Raw genomic sequence first — 26412 nt, forward strand, 5'->3', positions numbered from 1 at the left:
ATTTCTCTTAATAAAAAAAAAATCTAAGTCAATTTAAAACTTATTAAAGTTTTAAATGTATAATAAAAAATAAATAATAAAATTATCCGTATAATGTATAGCATAATAATCTGTAAAGTTTTTACCTTCATGTTAATAAATGAATAAATGAATACTTAATATCACGTTGTTTAGTTTGTATCATGTTTTTACATTATCATAAGCTACTGAAAAATATCATATACGCTGACCGCTTAAGTGGCTCATTTTATTAGTAATATTACAAAGGTGAAAGGTCTCATGATCGATTCCAAATAAATCAGTGGATTGATACAGAATTTTGTTCGATGAAAATGACATATCGCCATCAGAAACAAGTCTATGTCGATCCATACTTAGCGAATAAATCCATGCGTTCTAAGACTTTATTGTGAAAAAACAAATTTTATAATCTACTATTTTTTTTAAATCAATTCTTTTAAGAATCATACTTCTTTGTACTATATACGAATATATTTATTTTTATTTTATTAGATCAACATAATTGCAGAATAAAGTAATTTATTCCACTACGTATATGCAGTAGCGCTAACGCGATTTACTCGCATCATCAGCTGCATTATATATTCATCTCAAATTACATTAAAAACTTCGTAAAATATAATAACATAACATGCATTTATTTTTATTTTAAATTTAAAACATATAATCTTTTTATTCATTCTAGTCTAACCTTTTTTCTGTTAAATTAAAAATTAAAACAAAATTTAAAAATTCATATTAAAAATTAAATTAAAATTAAAGATTCAAATTCTTCAATATAAAAATAATCTATTAATAATTATTTAAATAATTAATTAATTTAATTGCAAATAAAAATAAATATCTATTTACTATTATACAAAGAGGAAGAGGGTTTTTGTTTGTTCGGGATAAACAAAAAAACTACTCGATCAATTGAAACCAAATTTTTACCCATCTTTCTTGGCATTACTGAGAAGGTTTTTAGATATATTTCATCACGAAAAAAAAAAATAATGGAAATTTGCCGGTTGAAGCACAAACTTTAATGAATTGGACTAATGAACTTTGAACTGTGAGTCTATCACTGTGTGAGCTGGGTTTGAACAAAATGATGCAAATCAATCGAATGAATAATATTAGAAAAATAATAGATTAAAATTTACGTTAAATAAAATAGTATTAAATAAATTTCTATTTAACAATAATGAAGTTCCCGTAGGGGCTGCGTATGAAGCTAAAGCGGTGGGTATGCGAGCACCTCGTGGGATACTAGACCAATCATCTTCAACTGATAACAAACGGGGTGCTCTGGGGCTCTGTTTTGAGAGGTTCAATGGGGGTGCTCTTATAATATCTCTGCAAACAATCATCCGATTTTCAAAATTCAAATGGAGTATTTGAACCTCCATGTATTATTAAAATACCTCCATATATATATATATAAATTTGTTATAGATCTAATTTACATACATTTTTCAACCGTTATAAATTCTTCTCCAATTGCATTTAGCAGAACGGTTGGATGCTTCCACTAGTCATATAATTCTGAAAATAGATGTGGTTTTTCCTTAAAGACACTTGAGCCTCAGTTGAATTTTTATTTAATATTTGGAGAAAAAATAAGTTGATGTAGCATAAATTTCAGCTAGTGTACAAAAAATCTTTAGTCAATAACGTATATAGTGATACAAAAACTTCATCGTCTGATAACATATAGTGTTTATCGAGTAAAGTCGAGTATTTTATACAATACAACAAATATATGAGGATTGACCCTTTTCTGGAGACGGTCAGATACTACTACTATGCAAATACAGTCAAGGACAAATTAGCTTCTTGTAAACGGTGAGACTTTACGCCCTGCCAAGAATTGTTCTGCGGGTCTAGTTGACAAATCTTCAATGAGATTGCGTTCTCAACCGTTATTACTAAAGATTATCACTCACGGCTAAAACTGATCGTATCAATCTAAGTTTATAACTTTCTTCGACTTTATAGGAGGTTATTTAATGATATTACTCGTCAAAGTTTACAATGAAAATGATCTGCAGTTATTTATAAATTATTGTCATTATGATGATGATTATTGTCATTATTGTTGTTATGATTAAAATCTTTGTTATTATGATCTGCAGTTATATTTAAATTCAGCAAGATGGCTAAAGTCTTTAACTGCAAATTAACAGGGAATTTTCAATCAAGAAATCGAAGGCCTAACCTATCAGATCAAAAATTGTATTAGAAAATGAAGTTCTTGTACAAGTTAGCTCTTTTAAATACCTAGATTGTTACCTATCTTATGATGGAGACAACAATATTAATTCTAAAACTAATACTAAAACTATTTCTATACGTCGGTGTGTAGAACTATAAAACGAAACCTAAAGAATAAGGCAAAAATTGACAGCCAGCTAAAATGTTATATGGTAGTGGTTATGATGGTCCTATTATACAGTTGAGAGACCTAGGTTTTAAAATCTCTGAGCGTTCCTCTGGATAGAATTAAAAACGAAGATTTTCGGAAAGATCTAAATATAGTTTCTATCCATAACAAGATTTTGCTTAAAGAGAGAAATGGCAGAAAAATTTGTTAAAAATGAAAGAATTTAGAATTTTCAAATAAGCCTTAAACTACACACCTGTAGAAAGAAAATCAAGAGGACGTCCGAGAAAACAGAACAGGTCTATGAACTAAACCGGAAAGGAAATGATGATAACGAAGTTTACAAAAGCTCAATTGACGTGCAGGATGAGGATGGATTACTGGACTGACGATTGGTTTCTTGCTACCTACGACATCCTATCGCGTTACACTATCTCCTTCTCTGTTGTTATTAGCAGTGCCAACCCTACTTCAAATATTCTAGAGTCACGTATTGTTAACAATCTGCTTGAATAAATTTATTTTTTGATACTTACATATTTTCATCATCAAATTTGTCAGAACTATTCAACCCAACCATATTTATCGCTTACAATTTTTTTTTATTTAACCCACATTTTTTTCTTTATACTTATTACAAAGTGCAGTTGTATTGTTATAAATTTTTTCCGTCTGTAATCTCCCCACCCACCACTGGATCCGGATCCGCAATTACGCATAAACTCAGCTCCAAAGGGTGCCTTCGCCTCAAACTACCTCTGTAGGGCGCTAGGCCTCACCAGGTAGTCGAGACTCGGTCTTGTGTTACATGCCATGCCTCTAGCGGGGGAACCTCAAGGGATTCCCCCGCCGGGACTCCGGTCTTGACGCTCTGCCTCTAATGGAAAACCCTTGGAGGGATCCCCCACCGGAACTACGGTTTTGCATCCCCCCCCCCTTCAATGGCGACTGTAAAGGAGTCCCCACCCAGTCATTGATGTTGGGACGCCAGAGCCTCCCACTCCTCCTGGATGGGTATGTCCCCTACAGACACCGCAGCTTCGTTGTGCAAACTCCAGCGGATTCATGACGCGGGCGAAGTCGCCTTATATCCACGGCCTCCAGAAGCATGTCCATGCAATTTCCATGTGAGACACCGAGGCTTCTGCATACAGTCCTTTCGCAAGTGGTCAGGTCCGCCACAGGTAAAGCAGTGGCCGCTGCGATCTGGTCCAAGACACAATTTGACCATGTGGCCTGGCTTCCAGCACCAAAAACATAAGTCATCAAAGGTGCGCCTCATCACCCGAGAGGCCACCCACCCAATTCGAATTTGCCCATCCAAGATGGGCATTTGTCCGCCAAGATGGGCGGCACTGCCAAAGTGACCACTTGCGTTGCCGCAAATGCCGGCCGCATGGATAGTACATCTAGTGAGACCGACCCCTCTGTAACCTGACGAAGTTCCTTTAGGAACTCATCCTTCGTAGTGAGTACGTCCACGTCCTTAACAACAACGTGAACCCTCCGGCCGCCTCTTCCCGTCAGAGCCGTAATGACACCCTCTATCTTTTCAACGATTTCCTTGCTCAGTTGTTCAGTCACACCACTATCAGCTGGAACCCGGAGATGTAGGTCCTCCACTGCCCCTTTCGTGCGGAGAGGACCCCGACTTCACCCGACGACACTGCCCGCTTGATGGATCGAAGTAGGTCAGCATATCTTACCTTCTGCCCTAACCACTTCCGTTGTTGTTGGAGAACCCACGGGTGGTCTCTTGCTCTTTAATGACGATGTCGATGGAACGTGTGAGCCATACATAATGTTTCTTCTCCACCCCCCACCACCTACACATGTACTCCGCGGAACTCCGTAGAATCTGCCCAAGCCGACCCGAGGGCGGGCCAGAAAAGCAGATTAGTCGATCCTGACTATCTTGCATCACTTGCGGTACGAATCTGCAAATGACTGAGGCCACCTCGCAGTCCTCAACCGCCGAATCAACCGATAAAGCATAGTCAGTGCGGCCCACATCAATTCTACATCCATTGTCCCCTCCAGATAGATCACGAATTGTTATACTTTTCTTTTTCCTGTTTAGCCTCCGGGAATTACCGTTTAGATAATACTTCACAGGATGATACGTACGAGTGTAAATGAAGTGTAGTCTTGTACAGTCTCAGTTCGACCATTCCTGAGATGTGTGGTTAATTGAACCCCAACCACCAAAGAACACCGGTACCCACGATCTAGTATTCAAATCCGTGTAAAAATAACTGACTATAGTAGGACTTGAACCCTGGAACTCTTGACTTCCAAATCAGCTGATTTGGGAAGACGCGTTCACCACTAGACAAACCCGGTGGGTTACGTATTGTTATACCTAGTATTACCGTAACGTTACAGACTATGTAAACAAAACGAATTAACCATTGTTTAAACTAATTACCAAAAAGTAAAAAAAAAAAATAGTAAAAAAATGATAAAATATATTACAATAAAAGAATTATGAAGCTGTAAATAAAGTTATGATAAAACAATTAAAAATATACAAGACATTACAGAATTAATTACGTGCGTTAAAATATTTTTAATAAAATTAATTTTACGTTAAATTTAAAATTAAAATTAAACTGATCGAACTATAAGGTATACATAGGTATACATAGTTTTGAGTTCCTACCGATTGTAAAATGTAGGAAAATTAAATCGAATTTATCTTGATAAAATTAAATAGCCTAAAGAGAATTTTTTGACTAGGTATCACCAAATATGGAATAACAACAGTAACTAGATTCAATTAGCTATATTAAATTAATGATATAAGCCGTAATTAAATTAAATCTTTATTAAAAACATATTTTATTTAATATAAAAATTTATTTTATATTTTTATTATAATAACGTATTTATTAAGTAGTAATTGGTAATTTAATGTAAATATTTTTAAATAATTATTAAATAATAATAATTATTATTATTAGAACCTTACCTTTATTAGAAATTTCTTACTAATTTTTTTAAATATTTTAAGAGATTATTATACTGTAATAATAACAATAAATTTTAATTATTTTATAAATTAAATAATAACAATTATTACTGAAGACAAAAAAAATTTACTGATTAAAAATAATTTTGATAATTTTTTTTGAAGCTCACTGTTTAATTAGTATATTGAACTTAAACAAATTCTGATGGATCGTTTATTTTTTATATCCATTCAGTTTTAAATTTATTTTTTATTTATTTTTTTAAAAGATATTTTGCTAAAAATAATAATAATACTATCTACACACAAATTATATTTGCCAATGACTTTGGAACTTGCTAACACGCTTCATAATAGCAGTAAAATATCGTGACTGATCATATTCTCCAATCATTATGCTATTGATTAATGCAATTTATTTTAATTATTGAAATTTTCCAATATAATAAACATAAGTACTCTTTTTTATTGCTTTTTAACCTAACGCAATTTAATGCCCTTGTTAAATACAAAAATAGAAAACTAAAAATATGTCCTAACTGCCTAATAAATAATTGTTTCTTATTATCCTCGCACAATTTGGACTTTTTTGGGACAAAAAATATTCTATTTATCGGACATCTTTCAAGTAATGACTATTTTAGTATGAATGGTTGATAAAAAAAAATTAAAAATTGGTATGTTCATTAAAAATTAAAAATAATGCACAGAAATGAAAAGTAACTGTTATTATGATGAAATAGCACTTAAAAGAAAATTCTTATAAAGTAAATTGTGCCAATCTCCATTGCAGAGTGGCAGTGTCTCGTCCTTTCATTCGTAGGTCCTGGGTTCGAATCCCGGTTAGGCAAGGCAATTTTCATTCGTTACAAATTTATATTTTTATATTCCCACGTATAAGCTTCTGTGGTGAATAAGTTAATCAGTAAAAAAAAAAAATATTACATTATGTGTTGTGGAAGCAAAAATTACTACAATAATTACGCAATAGCATAAACACTGTTATTGCAGAATATTACTCATAAGATGAAGGTGTACTGTAAATTGAGTGCACTATGTAGAATATTTAATCATATTTTATATATAAATATGAATTAGCCCGCGACGAATTGTTGAAGATGGTCGGCGATGTCATTAGTTTGAATTTCAAACATTTTGTATAAAACACAATTCAAATCACATGCTCTTTTCGAGCACATTTTTAAAATCTGTTTGTCTGCTAAAAAAAAAAAAAAAAAAAAAAAAAAAAGAAAAAATGCCAGCAATATCTGAAAACAATAGCACTATTCAGAGGCTGATCCATAACCGTGACTGAAAACGTTTTGAAGTAAGTTTGTTTTGCCGGTCTCTGTACACGAGTGGTAGCGTATCGGCTTTTCATCTGAATTAAAAAAATACAAAAATTTTCATTCATCTCATCCTCTGAAGCAAAACCTAACGTTGGTCCCGAAAGTAAGAAAAAGAAAAAATAGTTTGAAAAGGTTTTATTATAAAATTTAATTCGATTTTTCCATTTGTCATAAACAAATTTTTTTTTTACAATGAATTAATTTACTGCAAAAGCTTATGCGTAGGAATATGAGTATGAAAATTAGTAGCGTTTGAAAAATGCCATGCCAAACTGGGATTCGAACCCGGAACCTCCGGATGAAAGGCCGAGACGCTTAAAAAGTAAGTAATATAAAACTATTGTATATATCTATATATGCAAGCATCTTATAAAAATGAACATCAAGATTTTTTTTAATTTAAAAAAATATTCTCACTGAAATAATTATTACGAGAAAAATTACCGTTGGTTAGAATATTATTAATTTAAGATCACTTTTAGTGAGACGATATTAGTTATAAATCGTTAATAGGACATATTCTTAAATTTTCTTTATGCTTTTCACAAGGGTATAAATCAAGTTTGAGAAATATTAAAATATTGGTATTTTTTTTTTTTTTTTGTTTTCTGAAGGAAACATGAAGTGAAACTGCTATGAAATGAAACTTTAATAAAAACTTGACTGGAAAATAAAATAGGACGAACCTGGATTTTTTTAAAAGGATTATTAAAAAACAACACGTTCTTTTTTAGCTTTAAACTCATCGGCAAAAATGTAACCCGACCGTGACAAATAGTTACGCTATTTAAAATAACTGTTACACTCAAAATTTGATATATATAATTTATTTTATCAAATGAACGTACGCGAGGATAGTTATAAATTGTAAAAATTAATTATTAATGTTAATATATCGGATTTTTTTTTTTTTTTATAACTGCATTATTTTATCAAATTTTTCAACACTGACAATACCAGTAATGTAAAATTTATCATTAAAATATGTGATGTGTGAAATTAGATATAAATAGCGTTGCCTACGATTTAATGACATGATGTGCGTGCATGTGTTTGTAATGCTGTGTGTGTGTGTGTGTGAGAGAGAGAGAGAGAGAGCGCGAGTGAGTGAGAGAGACCGAGAGAGAAAGTAAGCGAGAAAGAGATAGGTTGTGAGTAGTAGATATAGCTCGTGTAACGAGGAGTATGTGGGAATTGCTAGGTTAGTTTGTTAGAATTCACAGCTGATGCTCCGCATACTCTTCGTGTCAACGCTCCCCCCCTCCACTCCCACCATGGGAGTTACCCCAAGGGCTACCAACTTAACTTGTTTTACACTAAACTTTTAAACATTTTGCACTATTGCTATCTTTTTCTCTAATTATTTCCTGTCATTACAATTTATTGTACTTAATCTCCTACTTAAAATCGTATTACATACAACTACTGCATATAATTGTTGTATAAAAATTTTTAAATATGTTTTATTTAATACTTTTATATCAAATTTATCAGCTATTTTATATAACATAATGTTTATCCCACACAAATCGTTTCTTTTTTAAATATTATATAATAATTTTAAGAATATTTTTAAGATCGTGAAAACTAAATCACGACACTCACATATTATGTCTGAGGTTTAAAAATATTAAAAATCAAAAATCTCTAAAATTTTAATTTTAGTACCTATAATGAATGTTTACAAACCCGTTAAATTTGTATATATTTTATTAACTATCATTTAAAAAAATTATTACTCATTCGGGTACCATTCATACACGGATTAGTACTGTGGTCTCTCCTATAGATAAATCCATTGTGAACAGAAACACACGCAGATAGACAAAGCGAATATTTATTTAATACTGAACTTCCCGTATTAAGTATAACATGAACATTCAATTAATAAAAATCCCCATCCTTCTGGATCAACCAGAAATAGTTATTTGCGACTGCATAATCAAGGATAATAAAATAAATCAGTAATAATTGTGAAATTTATGATAAAATAGATCATCCGCTATCCAGAAGTTTCAGTCCTCTTGAATTTCATGCTTTCCTTCCAGTCCCCCAGAAAACCAACATTAAAAGTGTCAAGAGTTTTATTAATGAATGTCGTCTGCCTTAGGACAAATTTTTTTGCATTTTTCAATTTATTTCTCATTAGGCATTATTTTGTAATTATGTTTTTTTTTTTTTTGAATTCTGTTTACTTTTGATATACCACAAGCAACGCATTGAATTATACAACAATATAAAACAATCCCAAGATTGCTTATTATATACGCAAAAAGACATTATCTGGATAAATACATACTAAAATAACGCAATACTAACGGCAAGTTAATATCATGTCTAGAAGAAAATGTATGGTTTATTCACTTACACATAAATATTTCTTGATCGCTCAGTACCCGATGAACTTCACAAGGGTATCAGGACAAATATAGTGATTACATGGACACATTCGACGGACTGATCCGTCAGTAAATGGTACACTTAAGACACGTCTAAACCTCTTTTTGAACTTCAATTCATTTTATAATCTGTTAACTAACAGTACTAATTTTTAAAAAAAAATTAAAAGTATATGATAACAATTTTCCATAAGTTTCAAATCGACCGCTAGAAATATATTCTTAACTCCAGTAATCAAATTAGGACTCAAAATCGAACAAATTTTACGGTACTTAGAAGAGGAATTAGTGACAAAAAATAATTTATTTTTTCCATTACAAAGATAACTTAAAAGAGAAAATTATAATTATAATATTTATTCTGCACAGCAAATATAAAAATTATTAAAAAACAAAACAAATTGGGGTAATAAAAAATAAAATACTAATCGCTTTATTTCGTTACTTTTTTTAATCTTAAATAAATTTTAAATTAAATTAATAAATTGCTGATAAAATGTTTTCTAAAATCGAAAATAAGGAGCAATAAACTGGATATCATGTTGGACGACCATCATATCATGCCCAGAGGAGTTGTGGGCAGGATGGATTTCCACTTCATGAAGTATTCAATTGGATGGGGTTATTTGTCTCGTTTTACATTCCCTCCCAGTTGGATTTTGTATATCTTCATCGAACATGTTCCGTTACGTTTGATCCTTTCCTCCCCGGTGATTTTTTCTAGTCGTGCATTTTATCCGTGTTAAGGAATTTGAAAAACTTTCTTGCCGTTAATTTTTGTCTACTTTGACGGGAAACGATTCCATTTATAGACATATCCCGGAACCCTGTTTTATATTTTATGGTTGCATAAAAAAAAACCAATCTGGTACTTAAGGATTTATCAGGTAAAGTCACACGCTCTAATTATGCAACCCATTTTATTTAAAGTTTATAGAAAAGAGTAAAAATAGTTTTAAATTGGCAGTAATAATTAATTTTTAAGAACTAGCTGGAACTCATTCTCCAGTATTTTTAAAGAAATTATTAGATTTCCATCTCCATAAAAGTAGATTAATCTCTTTTTGAATTATGAATCAACAAGAAGCCCATCATTTATGTAGAAACACACATGTAGGTTAGGTTTTTAAATGATTTAGTTGGTGAGCAGGAGGAGGTGTCCATCAGTGATTTTACTTAATTTTTAATTTTATACTTAAAAAAAAAAAAATTAAAGCAAGTAGTTGGCACGACTTGGGAGGTAGAGTATTTAAATTTTTATTCTCATTTCCTGTAGTAAATTTTATATTAAGTTAGTTAAGATAAAACCTATCACGCTGATTTAAATGAATTTATTATCAATTTTTCTAATAAAATGAACTCGTGAATATTATTAGGAAGTAATAAATTAAATGCTGAAATAATTAAAACAATTTTACGCTACAGCAACTTAAAAAAATAAAATAAAATACAGATAAAGTTTTATTTGATTTAATGCTGCAATATCGGAAGTCGAATGACAAAACATGTTTTTAAAAGGATGGTAAATCCAAAAACGTAAGGAAACTGTGATGTGATTACTAAGGATAATAAATGAGGTCAATAACCTGTTAGATCTTTAACTTGTAAATTCTGAACAGGAACTTGTATTAAGAATCTTAATTTTTAGACTAACATAAAAGAAATAAAACTAGTTACAATCAACAAATTTTCTTTTTTTTAAGGAAAACATTAATTGTAATAAATTGGGTATTTATTATTAATATATTTAATTAAATTAATTTCTTTTTAATGTGTACATGTACAATATATTAATATAAATCAAAAACATGTCGTATTTTTAATGAAAATATCATATTTAATTACGTCACATTTTAACTTGAATTCTATAAAAGACCTTTTTAGTAAAATGTATATTTTTTCTAAATATTCATCAACATATCGTTACTTTTTGGAGATTCATGAAAATTATTAAGTTTCATTCCAAGATTTAAAATTGGAAACTTAAAATAAACGGTTTTTTAAATTGCAAATAATTATCACAATGCATTAATGTATTATACTATTACATATTAAAATATTTTTCAATATTCTTTTAAGTGATTTGTCAACTAATATTTCATTTATAATGTAATTAGAAAACTAATGTAATAATTTATAATATTAATCCTACTTAATAAATTAACATTTTTATAAAATTATATTTGTTATAATATTTTGAAAAAGTAAAATATAGTTACAATCTATATCCCTTATGTTTAGAAAAAATAACAAAAAAAGCTTTATTCCGAGGTTAGGTTGGGTTAGTAAATCATTTGTACCGTGAATACAGACTTCAGTTCGTACGAATAAATTAGTATTTAAAACTACGATCAGGTCTTAGTATAAGTAAAAAAAAAAAAAACAATTTATAAGTAATTAAATATTATTAATTACTGTTCATAGATTATAAAACTTAAATTAATCGCTTATCTATAAATTTATTTATAGCATTTTATATATTTTTCGACGCACGCAAGCTACTCGATTTTCTCTCTTTTCAGTCGGTTAATTCTTTTTCCCGCGTAACATTGTCTTGTTTTCATGTAAAATTTGTTTCATGTGAGAATATTATGAAGTAATAGACAACAGTGATTTTCTGTTATAAGATCGTTAATTATATACATTTATCAAGTAAATATCATTTTATATTTTACGCATCTTACATTTTACATCTTATATCAGATACGCATAGTATCTCATTTTACCCGATCAGAGGTAATTTTATTAGTTGATCATCTATTTCTTCCCTTCTTTTCTTTATTACTTCATTTACAAATAAGTTTCATGGGAATCGGGTCAGCCCATATGTTCCGTCTCTGACGTCATGATACCTCCTGGTAGCGGACATGACAGTAGGTCCAGATATAATTAAATTTAGTAGGATAATAAATTTGTTTGCCTGCGGAATCTTTACAAGAAGACTGTTCTTCTCCAGAAGTTCCAACCCAAATTAGTGCGCCATTAGTAAAGTCCAGGCTTTCTATCCTATACCATATCTACGTCTCTAATAGCTTAATTAGTAAGATTAATAATTATTTAAATATTTTATATCCATTTTAAAAGAATAAGTTAAAATTAGCGGTAAAAAATGGTGATTTTTTTTTATAGTTGATAATTCGTATGTTATCATAAAAGATTTAGAATATATGACATCAACTAATACAGTCTCGTTGCCCTGAGGTAGATAATCCCCACGTCCGGAACACAATATCTATGTTCCACGTCCAGGGCGGCAACAGCTGTGTACTTACGTACATTACATATAGCTGGCTAACGGGGTTCCGAGTAAATTCCTCGGTTATGCTTTTTTTACGTTTGACCTGTTTTCAACTTCAGGTCACTAAAGGGACTGGATTTTTTGGCTACCTGCAGGAAATGGAATAATAAACGATTTTGGAAATGGACTCATAACACTTTTAGAGCTGGCGATGTGGCGGCCAGGGTCAATGTTATTGCAGGTGTAACGGAGACTCTTCCGTTGTCCACGTGCCCCCGGCGATGGCAAGCATGTAGCAATGGTGCCCATATATGTCGGTGCATGGGAGCTCTGAAAGCTTCGGTGAGTAGGAGCCTGGAGTCAGTGCAGAGATTGCGCATCCGCTCTCTGCCAGGACATATGCCGGTTCCACCGGAGTACCGGATCGGACCTCGAAGGTTAGTAGCCCTGGTGTGGGGATGTACCCCGGTGGCTAGCCTTGCTACAGAAGGGATAAATGTTCATGAATATTGAACAAAGTAACGTGGCAGAGGGTGCACGTAAACACCCTCGTTTAGAAACCTCCGATTCGCCACAAGCGAAGAGGAAAAAGAGCAAGGAGTCAGATAAAATCAACAGAGATGCTGACAAAATTAGTAGGGAATTGAGAAAGTAGTTGTTTGGAAACATTGCTCCCAAACCAAGATTTTAAATTATTACAAAGGAGAATGGAAACTTTCAAAAGGTTAGCCCATTTTTAATCGCAAGAGAAATAACAAATTGTGCTGGTGGTCCTGTTAAGGAAATTCGTAAAACTTTTAATGGATTACATGTCGAAACCATCAACGACATGCAAAGCCAGAAAGTTCAGGCGTTGAAGAAGATCGGTGAATTTGCGGTTTCTGTCCAACCGCATAGCACACTTAACTCATCCAGAGGAGTTGTTGTTTGTCGTGATCTTCTTAATTGTACAGAAGAAGAAATTGCACAAGAAATATCGAGTCAGGGAGTGTGACTCAGTGTCGCAGACTAACCATGCGAAGAAATGGTGAAGTTCTTCCTTCGGCCTCCCATGTTTTAACATTTAATAGGCCGAACCTTCCTGAAAAGGTACGAGCTGGCATCCATCGGCTTGATGTACGGGCATTCATTCCGCAGCCGATGAGATGTTTTAAGTGTCAACGATTCGGACACACAGCAGCTAGATGTGAAGCGCAGGAAATATGTATATGTGAAGAGAAAACACACACAAGGGTAACCCATGTAAAGACCCTCCAATCTGCGTTAACTGTGAAGGGCATCACAACTGTCGTTCAAGGAACTGCCCTACATATAAATTAGAAACAGCCATTCAGGAAGTTAAAACGCGCTTCAGAAGGTCAGTTATCCTGAAGCGAAGAAAATTGTTAATCAGCGTACATCACGACCATCGACTTCTTAATGCAGAAGCAGCAGCTGCCCCTTCCACATCTAAAATTAACATGGAGCAGTTGCTTAACACGATGGCTCCAAGTCTTGCGACAATGATTGAAAGAATCATTGATTCAAAGATTGAGTCGACTCATCAGAAAAAACAAAATAAAGATGAGACGGCTCATCCCCTGACTGACGCCGTTGACATGAGAGACGCACCAGCGCCGTTTAAAAAACCAGCCAAATCTGCGATCGTAAAGCCACCAACTAGCGTAAAAATTAAAAATCTTGACTTATCTGACAAAGAGAAACAGATCACTCCGTCGACTAGTCACAAGCCTAAAGAAATTGTGACAAGAAAATCCGAGTCTACCGAAATGGAGGTGCAAGTTACTATCGAGAAAGCACCAGATAAAGATGATATAACAACTGCAACAATGGAGCCTCCAAAAGCTCAAAGAACAGCTTCAGTGAGAGCATCCATTTCAGCTGGACCCAGCACTGCAGTAGAGATAGAATCCAGATCATCAGCGGCGGAAAGTGCATCGCTTGCTAGTTTAGATTCAATAGCAACGATGCTAACTGCACCAACGAAGTTTTTGTCTCCTGACGTCAGCCGCAGAACGTCACTGGCATCGGAAAGAGAGGAAGACGACGCCATGTCTGAGGCCTCAGATACGCTGTCATCAGAGTTTGAGGCCGTTAGAAGAATGGAGAAACTGTGCAAGAAAGGATGGCCGAAAGGAAAGCCTAGGAAGTAATTTTTTGGATTCGAAGTTATAGAAAAATGTAATTTTTGACATTTTTTTGATTCATGAGAATGTGAATCACTGAACCTTTTTTTTTATTTTTTTTTTTTGAAGTGGGATGGGACTAATGACCAAAGTAGTCGATGCCACTAAAAACCTCAAAAAAAAAAATACAGTCGTTAATAAAACCAAGACTTTTAACATGTTAAAGAAAACATTTTTAAAAATCCAGGAAAATATCGGAAGAAATTAGAAAATAAATTGGAATTTCGATAGAAATGCCATCCAAAAAAATATTCATTCTTTTTATAATAGTAAATGACCTTCTTACCCTCGATAAACTTTTAAAAGAGAATAAAGACTCAACAAGCTTTTTTTTTTTAGATAAAAATTTATCGTATTTTGAAAACACAAATTATTTTTACTTATTTAAAAAAAGAAATTAATTTTTTATTTAAAAAAATGTATAAACAGGATGTGCCATGGTAAGAATTTTTAGCGAGCTCAAGGTTTCAAACCACTAATAATAACTGATGACGAACGTTTGTTTACATCAGTTTCAAATGAAAGTGGAATAGACATAATTTACAGAACTACGAGAAAACGATTAATTGGAATTATTAAACTGAACAGAACTATGGAATGTGAAACATTAAACTAAGACCAGATGATAAAATCTCAATTTTTATGAAACTCGTATAAAAAAAAAGTAATATTGCCAATTGTTATATAGAATAAAGCTGAATTTCTGTTACAATTATTTCTCTGTGACTATAATTTTAATTCGACTTATTGAATTTAATACGCTTAATTGATTTTAATTAAACATTATTCCCGAATTTTATAAGTAGATTTATATTTAATTGATGATCTAACGAAGAAATTATTCCCTGAAGTTGAAAAAAATATTAATAAAAACTGAATACATATGAAACATTTTTAAAGAAAAATAAAATTACTATATTTTAAGTTTGATTTATCAGAGGTTTTTATTTTCGAAATCCATTTCCACTTTAAGCCGGTTTATTTTTTGGTTTCATTTTCTTTATAAAATATAAGCGAAAAAAACTGCGTCAATTATAGCACGCTATTCCAATAATGAGACATCATTTCCTTTAAATTACATTGTTTTTTACTTCATCTTATAAAAGGAAACAGGAATGTTTTCCTTCCATTTCCTTCAAATATTCAAAGCCCGCAACAACGTTAAAAAATGTAACAGTTTAACATTAAAAAAAAGAAATCATATATATATATATATATATATATATATATATAGAGAGAGAGAGAGAGAGAGAGAGAGAGAGAGTGAGAGAATAAAATTGGTAAACATATTTACGTACTATAAATTAGGGTCAGGGCTCGAATCCCGTTAAAGATTTTGGGAATTTTTTTAATATTTAATTATCTAATTTGTTATTATGTTAGTTCAAATCCACAAATAAAAGATTTATTTTATCCTACTTAAATTAAATTAAGAAATTATAGTATAGCATAAAAGTGTTTATTATTTTAATTTAATTCTCCAACACTTATGCATATCCACATTTTATTTATTTATTATTATTATTATTTATTTTATATAAAAACATGAATGCTAATTAGGAAAGGATGAAGGGTCACAAATAATTACAAATCCTATATATTCGAGAGATTTAATTAAATTAAAAGAGGTAATACTAAGTGGTTTGTAAAATAAAGTATTAAAAAGAATACGCTCAAGAAATGTTTACAAAAATTAAATAAATAAGCCTAAAAATAATGCAGCCTATATTTTGGCAGTCTATATCGAAAAAAGCCTATAAAATAGGCTTTATCGCTGTTCATCCACGTTCAACGTACACAGATAAGTTGTAATTTTCATTATAATTTTATTTTATTTACAACTAGACGTCCCTTTTTATCATGAAAAAAAAATTACAGGAAACGGTTCAATTTTAAATGTATAAATTAATTTTAAAATACATTAGATGTATTCTTTACAAGATTTATCGGTTGCTAGATCTGATTCCTCGCATATCGATAACACGTCAAATTAACTACTTCATGTTTTTAATTTATTAACATAATCTGAATAGTAGATTCAAGGTCGATGAAGCTGTAATAATAATAATAATATTAATGACAAATAAAGCTTGAAAAGATAATTTATTATAATACGCCTTTCAATTAAAGAAATTTCTTTTAAATTAATATTTACAATTAGCTGCCTACATGCCAATTTTATTAATACATAAATTGAGTGTTGCAATGTAATACTTTGAGTAGATCTAATATAATATTTAAATTATTACTTTTTTTTATTAAACAGTAATAATTTCTTTAGAAAATAAACATTATTTATTATAAAATCGTGAATTGAAATAAATGAGAAAAAATGCCGTAGTTTCATTAAGGAAGTACTATACTAACTGATACTCTATGTAGGTGCGCCTATATAACAACCTGGAAATGCAACGTCACTCCGTTCTGTACTTACTACTTTAAACAAAAGCATTTATTTTCTCTCACCAATACCTTATTGAGCCAAAGATCTCTTTTTTATAATTAAGAGATGGAAAAATCTGATGTGGACACGACATGACTTCCTTGTACGCCATTTAATTACGTATACACATTTTTTTTAAATGAAAAGTACATAAAATTTTATTTCATTAATAACTTCTGATATTTTTCTTTTTTTTATTGTTATTATTGAATAATTATTCATTGTAAAACTTTTTTACAATCGCAGGTTAATAATTATTAATAAATCAATATATTTAATTTTAAAAAAGAGGTTAAAAAAATAAATAAAAAAGTTAGAAAATAAAAAAGGAGATGAAATCTGATTTGAAACGATGTGCGTTCCCCTTATAGATCCAAATATTTCATTAATTAAAATTTCATTTGGCTATTATTCTGGAACCAATGAAAATAAGTACCACTTATGATATATCGTGAAAAGCTCTCAATATGGGCATATTACTGCAGTTAAGAAAAAGTCAAAAACCCTAATTTTTTGGATTTTTGGTTTTTTTGGTCCAGTCGATTGCAATCAAAAGGGGAGGTGCACAACTAGATGTTACAACAGCCCTAAATCCAGAATTTCAACATCCTACGGCTAATCGTTTTTGAGTTATGCGAGATACAGACGTCATGCCGAAACTTGTTAAAATGGATTCAGGGATGGTCAAAATGGATATTTCCGTTGAAATTTGAAATCGAAATTTTTCGCGATCACAATAAAAGGGACGTACTTTTAGTTTTGTACATATCCTATATATTATAGTAATTAGCTGACATATGCAATATGCTCTTCCAATATACAATGATTAAACCAACGCAAAAACATTTACGCTTTAATAAAATAAATTCTGTATACCGTAAAATATAAAAAGGAATGACAAAATATTATTTTTTTATTATTAAAATTATTGAATATATTAAATATATATTTAATTACAAACAAATAAATGTTTAATTAAAATTATATATATATATTTTTTTTTTAAATATATCAGTAATAAGATAACTAAACATAAATAATATTAACGACATTCAGTAAACGTTATCTTTAAAAAAAAGGATAAAACGTGTTGAAAAAACAGTTTAAAAACCAAAACAAGACTTTGAAGATTCTACGAACGTAATTCAGAAAAATTTTATTCACAACTAAATATAACATGTAACATTACACATAACTGGATGCATACATATTATGTAATTTTATAAATTGACACATTTTTTGATAAAGAAGAAAAAGAATCAAATAACATTAATAATAATAATTTCATAAAATTATAAAATTAAATTATAAATTATTTACAAATATTTAAAAATTATCTAGTAAAATTATAAACAACTTACGACTACTTACTAGTTAATTAATAGACCCGCTATTGACAGATAATTAATTTAAGTAATAATAAACAATTAATAATTGTAACGTGCATATTGAAACGCATGTCTCGGAGAATATTAAAATATTCGTAATGCTAATAAATACCATAATTTCCAATCTTGTAAACAGAGCGCACCAGAATAATTATAGACAGATAGACGGTGTTGTAGGTTATGCAATTCAACTAATACAGGCTGATATAAATGCTTGGATTACACACCATCCTTTTCTCAACAATGTACTAACAGTTATTCAGCACAGTATTTATTGTAGGCTGAGTGTACAAGCTTGCTCAAATCAATCGATGCAAAAAAAAAAGATAACGAGACAAATTGCGAATAACACAAACAACAAAGCAGAAACATGCCAAAGATTAAAGAAGAAAAAGAGGAATTTACAGGCACGTTCCCGCTTCCTAAACAACCCAACTGAACCGTACTAACTTTGCCAAGTTGAAGCTACCCCATTCGGCAATGAATGTTCAATGCGAGATATCTCATTGTGCAAGAGAGGGTACAACGACCATAAAAGTAGGACCCCATCTATCGTATTCCTGCTAGATCAACCCAAGTCCTAGTATCGAAACGGTTTTCAGAAGACGGACTGAAAAGGAATTGAACCGGGAGAACGACACAATTGTTACAACTTTCCCAACCAGACCCCACGTCGTTTGCACCCTAAAATGACCTGTGACCCAGAAGGATAGGAATGTAGTCTTACCTTACGTGCACAAAAGTATTATGAATACATCTTTCGTATGTAGAATGACCCAACAGCAAGAGTAGAAGGTTCAAGCTCTACAGCTTGAACTTTTCAAAAGAGAGGAACACACATGCAAATCATTCTGTTCTGAACAGCGATAATTCCATACTCATTAAGTCTGAGTATATAAGGGAGATTCGACTTGTTATATCATTTAAATAGTAAGTGAATGCTAAAAAACGTACAATATTAATAAATAAATATAAATAATACTAAAAATAAATAAATCAAATCGTAAAATTATATTAAATTCATTAAACAATTTGTACGCCTATAATGTTTGTGGCTATGCGAATTAAATAAATATACATTCGGGATTGTCGCTGTGCATAACTATCAATTACGGCAATAAATTATTTAAGAAAGTTGCTTGGAAGAAACGAAGTAATTCCTACTAAATCAGCAACGGCAAAAATAAAGAGATTGAATGAGAATGGACATTAAAACTATCTAACAGATGCGGTTATAGTTATTTAAAATAAAAATTTTCTTTGTAGATCTGATTGCTGAAAATGAAGGAATGATATTAATTTCTTTAAGGTCAACTACTTTTTTATTTTTTGCCAACATTTTTTTATTAGTTTGATGTACGTCTCTATTTCTTTCTGTTCGATACTAATCGTAACCTTAACATAACATAAGGACTTAACTGAACCATAACATCTACAGTCTTAATTATATGTTTCATATATTCAGATTTTTGTATTTTTTATCCCCAACATCTTCTTCTAAAACTATTTTAATATTTCATCTACCAATCTTGTTTAGGATACTAAAAGAAAAAAAAAAAAAAAAATTAACCACAAATTGTTTTCTTCTTCGCTTAAACATCTCACCTCTATAACCTCTATATTTTTTCTGACTTCCTTATGGTTCATGGTTTTTTTACAATGAGATAGTACATTCACACTAATGTCAAACCATGACGATTTAAAAAAAAAAATCATAATTAAAAAAAGAAGAAAAACCGGACTGTTAATAGTCTTTCATCCGGAGGTCCTGGGTTCGAACTCCGGTGAGGTATGGCATTTTCATATGCTATTACAACATTTTGTGTAGCTTTATTCATGATTTATAGATTGCCCTTCTCTTGTTTCTGAAGTTATAGGGAATAATTTTTACGATTTTCCAGAAATAAAAGTTTGGTAAAGAATCAGTTACAGAAACGTTATAGGATAATTTTTCTTTACAGGAAAAATTAGTCATTTTAGCAACTATTTAGACAAATATGTAACTTTCCTGTAAATTGATGAAAAACATGGTCAGTTTGTGTACGAATGGAGGAACCTTCACATTTTGAGATTTCCTTATCAGTGGATTGCTAAACAGAACTTAATTCCTTACCGCGAAAAAATCAAGATCTCCAGCCGATAAATGCCTTTTCACTAGAATTATATAAAGAAAATTTTGTTTATTTTGTGAAAATTCGTAATCTAAATCATTTAACACTCTTTACACAATGATCATGATGGAATACAATGATCTAGAAAACTTGTATGTTACAGAATATAGTTTTTTTTTTGTGTTGAACAACAAACAGTGCCGATATATAAACCTATTTACACATTTAACAAAATTTATTTATAAAAATATAAACTTCCAAGTTCCACAGTAATATAAAATTTCCTAAAAACCAAACGTTGCGGGGTTTTTTTTTAGGAAACCCTTGCTTTTGAGAATTATGAGAAGTTCTCTATATAGAGATATACAGTGATTCATGAAGAATGTAACAAATTTTCAGGACATGTTCTACTGCTGAAAATAAAGAAGAAAATTCATAAAAACATAGGTTCGGTAACACTTCTTTAGCAGGCTAAAGAAGTGTTACTTCGTCCTGATTTCTGCGCCTTCGTTAAAATTTAGCCAGGTTATAATTCTTGGGATTCAAATTAATGGATAAATTTAGTGGTTAAAAGAAGTGTGACCTGAAAAATTGAAAAAGTCCAAGAACTGTATTTTATTTATTTTTTTCGAAAAATTTGGGATAAAAGATAAAAGATTGGGTCTAAAAATACTACTTTATGTTTGGCATAAATAACTTCGTTAAATGGATAATAAACGCATAAAAGTAAAAACAAAACTTATAGAGAATTTTATTCTGAGTAAAATGGTATGAACAAGTCCACAAAAACTAAATACAAACGTAAGACTTTTGAAGTTGACTAATAAACAAAAAATCAAAATGTGGTAGATTTCAACTAGATATTAAAAGAAACAAAATCTTCAATATTACAAAACAAAATAATTAAATATTTTATAAAAATATTAAACAATAAAACCAACTTACAAATAATTAAATAAACTACTGAAAATGTCCTCCGTCATAGTATATACAGTACTCTGCCCGACGAATTATGTTTCTGGTGGTTTTCCGTATTTTAAGGGTTGTTTTTTGTTTTTTTTTTAAATGTTGTTTTTTATTGCACTAACCTAACTCTTCCTAATAACTAACTAACTCTTAATCCTACTAACTAACTCTTCTTTGGATTGCACTTTAGTTCATATACTATAGATTTCAAATGGCCCCCGCAGGGTTGCTTCGTTGACGAGTGTCGGTGGACGAAATCTTTCGCCAGCCCTCCTGAAAGTTTGTTATATTCATCGTGGATCACTCTATATAATATATAGCACTTAACTTCACGTTATGTGAAATTACTGAAAGAATACCTCCATGATATGTCTATTATAACTATAATAATAAGCACTATAAATAATAAAAAAAGGAAATTAAAAGTATTTGAAAGGTAGGACTGGAAGAATGGGTGAAATGGAGGAAAATAAAATATCGTAAAACATATTTCAATAAAAAGATGTTATTATGAGCTATAAAAAATAAACAATAAGTTATTAAAGGAAAATAGTTTTTCTAACATTAAATATAGCCTATTTATCGTTTGTTGTTGAACGAACCTTTCAGCAGTAAATTATAAACGTGAAGATAAAACATAAGTGACAATTATATAGTATTATTAAACAAGTAATTTATGCTATAACAAAAAAATATATTTCATAAATATTTATAGAAAATATAATTTAAAGACGGTAAAAGTTTTGTTTCTATTAATAGAAATCCAATAAATCTTGGCGTTGTTCCATGAAATAGATGATAAAAAATTACATGAATAGAAACAAAATCTATTCCTTAGTATATTTTACAGATATTCTATAAATGGTTGTACAGAGTACATAAAATTAAATTACAACTTATTTTATATAGTATAGAAAAATATGTTATATATATTTTAATGTGATCAGTAATATTTTTCACAGCTTAATCTGTATTAAATTAATTCGAATTACGTGACATGTCATTCAAACAAAAAGATCTATAGTATGTTTCAACTAAGATGATAGTTGACACAACAACGCATGTTTAAATAAGGAGGCATTGCTGTGTCCATGCATGACTGTGGCACGTAATGTAACACCTTCACACCTGTTACTAATAACTATAGAATCAATATTCATGGCTATCACATTGTATATTTACTACTGCCAACTGATAAGATAAATATAAATAATTTATATTTCGATTAGAATAATTAATTCATTCTATTATTCAAATTATGTTTATATTTAATGTTTTAAAATGAACTTCTAATAATCATCAATCTAAACTTCATTCCACTCATGTTTGGAACTAATAAAAATAAAATCTCCAACCGTTTATCGGCGAGATAAACTTTGAGCTCAGAAGGCCGACTTTTTGTTAATTTAATTTGGTTTTAATATTTTTTTTTTAGAGTCCAGTAGACTCTACATATAAGCATCAAGTTTCAACTTACTCACACTCGCTTATTGTATAAGCCATATGAAAAATCCACCAAAACAAACATAAGTCAACATAATCCTTAGATAAAAAACATGTACTCAGTCATCATGACTCTCAAAGTAGGTAACGCTATCAGAATACGTAAGATATTGCTAACCAAAGATGAAGAAACGTCAACGTTCAGACTTGCAGCATCATAACGAACCAAGCTTCTAAATTGCTCGCTCAAATTTTTTCGACATTAAATTCAGCGTAACTCAAGAACGACTCAACCAATATTCACATTCACAACTTCAGTTACATTATAATAGCATAACATCTAAATTTCAGTGAAATTGATCAAGTAGTTTTGGAGATTTTCAAGTCACAAAATTTTATACATAGGTCTACACATATTAAAGTATATATTTAAATACAAATACATAAGGAAACCCAATTTAAGTTAATGGTATTTCCTACTCCTCATACCTTAAAGAAAATTCATTTTCATCCCTCACTCCCACCATGAGACCGAAAGTAATACGTACTTTTTCTAAAAATAAATAAAAATGATATAAACATTTTATGTAGAATATAAAACCCAATAATCATTTCAATTATCAAATAATTATCATCATTAGACATTGAGAAAAAAGTATATTAAATAATTAAGTGATAATGAAGAAATAATAGCACGAAACGCTATAAAAAAGTATTTTTAACCGGGTATATAAAAAAAGGTTTTTTAAAAAGTTGTTGATAAAAAAAGTGAGAAGTTTAGTTTTTAGGTAATCACAATCAAAACACCTAAAACCTGCAGTTCATTTTGACTATCACATCATAATGAATGCTCCTACGTAAGGCTAACCCTAACTAATCTATCCGATTTCATACAACTATATGGTTGGATAAGATCAAAATTTATATTAAGAGAGATAGAGGTAACATAAACCTTATATCAATCTGAAGAAATATACAGGAAATTACTCTTTAAACTAAGATTGTTTAAAATGAAACTTCTCACATCTCAGTTTTTCTTTTTTTTAGTTTTATTCTATGAATATTTGTAATTACTACTTTTTTTTAATTTTCCTCAATGTATACTGACGATGGCTGTTTAGCAAATGAAATAAATGGCTATCTAGTTTTAGATTTTAAATAATTTTTTTGTAAACAATTTTTAATCGTATTCACGTTCTCTAATAAAAATTAAATTGTCTAATTGTAAACTGATTATCTTTCATTTTCTTATCATAGCTGATGTCTGGTTGTGTAGGAGACAAAATATTTATTTAATTTATGCGGTGTTCTATTGACCACCGGTAGGACGTTTTTTACTAACTCAACCTTGCACTGGAAAAGTTTGTTTACATCAGTTTCAAACAAATGAAATAAATTATATTTAACCCAAAAGTGTGTAGAATATTTAAAAATTAATCTTTCCAAGCATCTTGATGAGAAATAATGGCTTTATTTTAGGATTGATCCCGCTATCCGTAGTATAAATAATTATGTTGATTTATTACAATTCAACTATGCTTATTTAAAATCATTATCAATTTAATTGAGATCTACTACAGAAATAAATTAATGCATATACTTCATTTTAATTATGTTGATAAAAATGTACAATAAAATAAAACTAAATTGACATGGATTGCTTAATCAATAAAGAAGAATGTTATAGATCTTGGATTTTAGAATCATAATATTTTTTTGAGTAATCAATCGTTTTTAATAATTCATTTAAGTGCCTGAATTATAATAGTTACGAACGTCTCATATGAGACAAATCAGTCTGGAAAATGGTATAGCCATACTAAAACCAAAAAATACAAAACCCCTACCTTGAACAAGGAAGTATGGCTTCTGTTGCCTTCTTTAATGAACATAAACCATCAGCGTATTAATCTGATCTATTATTACCACTCATTTCACCACAAAGATAGGTATATTTTCTTCTTCTTTATCTGTTTAACCACCGTAAGGTATTACTTGAAAGGATGAATGAGGATGATATGTTTGAATGTAAATGAAGTGTAGTTATGTACAGTTTCTGGTCGACCGCTCCTGAAATGTGTGGTTAATTGAAACCCAACCACCAAAGAACACCTGTATCCACGATCTAATATTCAAATCCGTATACAAGTAACTGCCATCACTAGGATTTGAACGTTGGAATCTCGACTTCGAAATCAGCTGATTTGCGATGACGAGTTCACCACTAGACCAACGCGGAGGGTTACAGATAGGCATACCTTACCTAAATGCATGTTTACGTACAATAAAACAAGGGATTAAGAGATCAAGATTTATCCAATAAATATCTCCGGCTTATGCTCTGGGTTTTTTGGAGCGACGGATAAGAAAAGTAGGTCTAAACAGGTCTGTAGAAAAATTCTTCCCGACCAAATTACCTAAATACCAAGGACGCATGTATTAAGTTGTGATCCCGATTTCCCTAGTTACATTTTCCAGCCATCATAAATTTAATTACATTTTTTTCCAGGTTCTAGGAGGAAAAATCCAGTAAGTTTTTCTTTCAACACTTCAAAAATCTATCTTCAGACAGATTACAAATATTAATAGGAAACGTCGAGATTATCTAGTTAATCCAAATCTTCAGTTAATTTGAATAATAGTTTCAAGATTTGAATTGATCTGTTTAATATGTCACAATGCTTTAAAAACCTCATATTTTTAGTAGAAAAATTACTTCTTTAAAATATTATTTTACATAAACTTTTATAATTATGCATAAATGTAGTAAAAGTCTTATTTGACGATAAAATCATTATTAAAAAGAAATTAAAACATCACTTTATTTTATTTTTTTAAAAACACCAAATAATTAACAATTACACATAATTTAGAAAATGCCTAAGTTTTTCTACATTTTTCCCCGTTTAAAAGTGTAGTGCAACTAACATTTTAACAATAACCTTTGTATTTCTTTTTTTTACGTTTATCAAAATTCCCCTTCTCAAAGAAAAAGGTAAAATAAAATGAACAATATACAGACTAGGTTGTAACCGGATATAATGTACCTTTTTCTACCTGTTTATCACGTCAACCTTACCTGATTACATATTCCGATAACTAATGCACACTAAGGGTTTCAAGTAAAATTTCTACTACCCTCATTGTTTGGGACTTTCCAGATCGAACGGTTACAATGCCACGCTATATAATAAACGACTTACGTATTTTCATTTAAGCAGGCATAAAAATACACTAGAACTTAAGTTGCAAAAAAATTTCCCTTTTTGATTTTTAAAAGCTTATTTTTAAAAAAGTTATATATAATAAAAATTATATTTACAATCAACATCGATTGCATTTGTTTTTTTTTTTTTTTTTTTTAATTTTTCATCCAACTTTATCGATATATCAAATTATTTTTTTTTTTTTTTTTAAATTAATGTTATATAATTTTAAATAAAATTTATATATTTTTTTAATAAAAAAGAAATGAATTGGCTGACCACTATTTTAAAAAAATTTAAGCAAAACTGTAAACAATTTAATAATA

The sequence above is a fragment of the Lycorma delicatula genome, chromosome 4, assembly GCF_047948215.1.
Source record: "Lycorma delicatula isolate Av1 chromosome 4, ASM4794821v1, whole genome shotgun sequence".
Classification (NCBI taxonomy): domain Eukaryota; kingdom Metazoa; phylum Arthropoda; class Insecta; order Hemiptera; family Fulgoridae; genus Lycorma; species Lycorma delicatula.